The following is a 5332-nucleotide window of genomic DNA, read 5'->3' as shown; positions in this document are numbered from 1 at the left end:
TCATGATTAGAAAAAGAGGTCTAACCCTCTTTTTTATATACTTCAAACACAGTGTAGTTAAAACTATACTTTTGACTAAAGCCAAATATCTCAAAGTATTTGATACTTCAATATTTCTGAAAACCAAAGTATTCTTTGAATACCTAAAAAATACAGAGCTCTCAAACCAAAGCCGTGTACAAATGTACAATATTCTTATTTTTAGAAGGCATCTATAAACACATCATTTTTAGTTTGTTTGGTTAATTTTTCCCACACCAATTAGCCGTGTCTAAACTTGGGACAAACAAAATACAAACAAAACAAAGCATTAATATAACACACATAACTTAACTTAGATAGGGTTGCTAGGGCAACATAAGTTCTTACATAGACACCGATAGATAATAATAATTAACCTTACATTAATAGGGTAGCTAGCTCGGGCAACACACAGACCAAACTCACACTACATAGTAGATAGATAGGGTAGCTAGGGCAACACCGCCATGTCTTCACCGTCGTCTTCACCTTAACCGCCGGCTTCACCGTCTTCTTCACCGCCGGCTTCAGTACTCCTCCTCCTCAAGGCCATTGTCGCCGAGGTAGTACGGGAGGCTGTGCATGCGGTTGCGAGCGGGGAAGACGCTCTCGAAGTCGGTGAAGATGTTATAGGTCGTGAATGCGATGAACTCGCACCCACACCAATACACCTTGCCGAGCAGGTAGTAGGCATTGAACCTGTTGGTGAAGTGGACGACGAGCCCTACCACTGGAGCGTTGGCGTGGGGACACTGCTCCACGAGGTTGAACATGGGCGGCGAGCCCGCCGGGAGGTGGTGGAAGCCCGCACGGAGGAACCCCCGTGCAAGCTCAGTGCTTCCCCTCCAGCGGGAGAACGCCCACACGCGGAGGGATTCCTCGACGAGGACATTGGCGGGGTACCGCCGTTCCGGCACGGTGGGCGGCGCTTGGAACATCGACCCGTTGTACTGCATCTTGCTCGCTTCACTGAGTGGAACGACTTTGGCTTTTGGGCGAAGAAGAGAAGTTGGAGGCGCAGATGGATCTGTAGAAGAAGAGGCAATGAAGGGCAGTTTAAATGGCCGGGCGAGACGAAGTGGGTACACGCGCAAACATCGTAGATCGTGACTCAGTGCGTGCGTGAACCGATGCGATCATCAATGTGTGAACGTGAATCGATGCGAGCGTGCTTTGCGTGCTCTGCATTGGCAGCTGCCTGCCTCCCCCTTCTGCGTGCTCTGCGTTGGCGGCTGCCTGCCTCCCATTCACGAGCGTGCGTGCAGCCTGCGGTGTGAACCGATGCCTCGACATATGGATGCGACCGTGCATGCAGCCTGCCCCTTTTGCCACTGGCACGTATGCCTGCGACGCGTGAAACAACGCCGCGGAGCGACTGAATCCACTGGCAACCATGCGGCACGGATCGATGCGTGCATGTCGGCGTGCATGCATGCGATTAGGTCTAGGTCACTAGATGTGTGCCTGGCGGTGTTCGCTTGCATAGCAGGCTACATCGATGCCAAAGCCGGGCATGTATAGTAGGCTGCATCCATCGATATCAGGCTTTTTTAATTCATTACCAACAAACTAACGGGCCCGTCCTATGAACACAAACACGGCCCAACCAGCGAAGCCACAGCCACAGTCAATAGAGTCCAACATGGCCCCACAAGTCAATTAACGGCCAAGACGGCAAATGTCTGTTATGAACATTTGTGGGCGTTTCAGCTAAGGAAATGGGGAAAAGTGAGCAAAAGTTTGAAGCATGGGGAAAACTGAGCACAACTAAGGAATTGGGGGCACAGATGAATAAGCCCTTATTAAAATGGGTCAAAATATGTCAATCGAACTATTTGTTTACACTTTATGCAAGATAGCAGTGAACTGCATGTCACGCCAAATATTTGACTCTATCCTAAAGAAACTCGAAGGTCCCACCAAGTATAGAAGCGCATATTGAAGACGCTTTTGCAAGGTGGATATCATTACATTGTACCATTACATAATAGATGGGGATACATACAAAGAATACAATGCCACATGAACACCTCAAACATCATACATGAGAACAACATCCGACTATGGATGTAACATAAAAAAACTCAAACGACATCCACCCTGCTAGCCTAGGCTTCCGACCAGGAACCAACCCCAAGATCAATGAAGAAGAAGAAAAACTCCAAACAAGGAAACATCGCGCTCACGTCGGATCATCGCATTACCTGTACTTGCAACTGTTGTTGTAGTAATCTGTGAGCCACGAGAGCTCAGCAATCCCATTACCATGGGTATCGAGACTAGCAAAGCTTAATGGGTATGGAAAAGGATAAGTGGTGAGGTTGCAGCAAGCGACTAAGCATTGTATGGTGGCTAACTTACGAATACAAGAATAAGATGAGAAGCTACGCAAACAGACAAAAACTAGTAATGATCAATAAGTGATCCTGAACTACTTACGTTCAAACATAACCCAACTTTATTCTCCTCTCGAACTTCCTCGAAAAATGACAGCCATGGTTACGCACGCGGTTGGTGTATTTCAATTGAGTTTACTTCAAGTTCACTACAACCGGATATTAACAAATTCCCATCTGCCACATAACCATGGGCATGGCTCTCGAAAGTTTAAACCCTGCAGGGGTGTCCCAACTTAGCCCATGACAAGCTCATGATCTGTAGAGGCAATCCTCCATCGTGGGACATTCGATCAAACTCGGGATCCCAGTGCATAAGACATTTCGACAATGGTAAAAAAACTAGCAAAACCGCTCATATGTGCCGAGAAATCCCGATAGGATCCACGCGTATCTCGTTCTTAGGGCACACCAGATGGGACAAGCTACGAGTAAAACCAGCCCTCGAGTTTCCCCGAGGTGGCCTCGAGGCTGCCCAGTTTGGACCAACACTCAGAGGAGCACTGGCCCGGGGGGGTTGATTAGGTATCCTTGGGGTCCGGAAATTCCCTATGCATGTTTTAGTTGCTATTAGGCAAATGATAAAATCAATGTTGGGCCTTGCTGGAAGAGTTTTATTCAAAGCGAACTGTCAAGAGGGGCCCATAAACCCTCATCTTGTTAGGGACGCAAAATCAAGGAACATAACACCAGTATGACGGAAACTAGGGCGGCAAGAGTGGAACAAAACACCAGACAAAAGGCCGAGCCTTCCACCCTTTACCAAGTATATAGATGCATTAATTAAATAAGAGATATTGTGATATCCCATGATATCCATGTCCCAACATGGAACAACCTGCAACTGCAGATGCACCTAGCAACACTATAAGAGGGGCTAAGAAAAGCGGTAACATAGCCAAACAACGGTTTGCTAGGAATGGTGAAAAGGTTAGAGGCTATCATGGCAATTTGGGAGGCTTGATAAACAGGTGGTAGGTAGCGCAACATAGTGATAGCATCGTGACAACTAGCATAGCAAAGATAGTAGTGAGATCCAAGGTGACGGTCATCTTGCCTGAAATCCCTCTAGGAAGAAGACCGGATCCATGAAATAGATGAGCAACCGTAGTCGAACGGATCCTCAGAATCACAACATAACCGGATCTAACAAGAAGGAGCACAACCGGAAAGAAGCAAAAAACATGGTAAACAACCATCACATAAACATGGCATGATGCACAATCAAGCATGATGCATGTCCTATTTAATGAGGCATGGCATGGCGAAGTGCAACAAACAATAATAGAAATCAAGTGGAGCTCAATATGCAACGAGTTGCATATTGACGAATCACTACATTCATTTATTCAGTTCGCTCTCGTTCACGTACAAGACAATATTGAATGTTGGTTAACATGGAAAGAGGTGAAGCATAACAAAACTACCTCTCAAGGCAAGTTTAAATGAGGCTAGAACAACAAACAATGATTCCGAAAATCCTGAAATGCAATATTTCGAATTTCGTACTATTCTGCCCCAAATCATATTTTAGAGTTGTTAACCAGAAAAACAAAGTGCACCATGTTAACCTATGCATTTTCAACCCCATTTACTTATAAAGTTTATTTAATTCGGAGCTACGATTATTTTGTTATGAAATAAATCATTTTAACATGGAATTTATGCAAATTAAATGCAAACAACATTTTAAACATTTTTAGCATGGATGAAAGTTGGAAATTGTGAAACTACATAAAATTCTGAGCATTTTACATATATAACATGTTTCATTTGGATGCATGGATATATAGTTATTGACAATTCAACATGATGGCATTGCTATGAATATGCAAAAGAAATTAAAATGACGGGGAACATAGGCTGGGCCAAGAGAGAACGGCGAACCATTGCGCTACGGTCTTGGTTTGAAACACAGAGGGGGTCAGCACCTTTTGAACTGGCCCAAGGTCGGGCTTGGATTTCTTCTGCCGAGGCGAATGAGATGGCGTCCTCGCCGGCGATCAACGGCGGCACAGAATGGCTCTGGAGGCAACGGCGGGCATGCGGGATAGGTGTACGGAGCGGGCATGTGGGTTTCGAGGGGTGAGCGGGCATGAGCTCATGGAGCCTTCCACGCATGGGCATGGCAAAGGAGCACAGCGAGGCGGACGGCTATAGCTGACGAGGCCCTGGTGCTCGCGTTCGAGCATGAGGTGCTGCACGCGATGCGGTTTGCGTGGAGGTGGTGGGACCGAGCGGCGGGCGTTCGGGAAGGATCAGCAGCATTGATTCAAGGGTGCTTGAAGGCTAGGGGCGGCGGGGCGCTCGAGTGCGAGCGTGCTTGTTCAAGGCCGCGGATGCGGGAGCCCGAGGACGAGCTAGTGCTTGACTCGGGCCGTCTCGACATTGGCAAACTGAGATGATGGCGAGCAGGATTGCAGGATTGCGGGCGAGGCATGCGGGTGCTTGGTTGTGCGAGGAAACTGGCAAGGACACGAGCATATAGTATGTTGTGCATGGACGTAGCTACGGACAGAGAGCGAGGTGCTCTGTTTCGTGCGCAAGGCGAGGGTACGGCGGCAAGTCTCTAACATAAACATATCGAGGCTGATCGGAAGTAAACGATGTCGAGGGAGAGTGAGGAGGGGCGGCTGCTCACCGGGGTCCCGTAGGACAAGAGGAGGAGGCCGGAAGCACAACATCAGAGGCGTGAGGAGGCGCTGATCATGGCGGCGTTCGGCTCCGTGAAGAAGAGGAAGCAGGGCAAGAAGACAGCGACGCTGAACTTGTTGATCCGGCTCGGAGAGGACACAAAACTGTAGAAGGGAAAGAATAGGTTGTGCAACACAATGCATTGATCAGTGCACCAGGCACGAATATATGAGTACAGAAGGGGCCACAACCTCAACTATACACGTACACAATATATTCAA

Source organism: Triticum dicoccoides, chromosome 4A (assembly GCF_002162155.2).
Source record: "Triticum dicoccoides isolate Atlit2015 ecotype Zavitan chromosome 4A, WEW_v2.0, whole genome shotgun sequence".
NCBI lineage: Eukaryota > Viridiplantae > Streptophyta > Magnoliopsida > Poales > Poaceae > Triticum > Triticum dicoccoides.
This window is presented reverse-complemented; position numbering follows the sequence as displayed.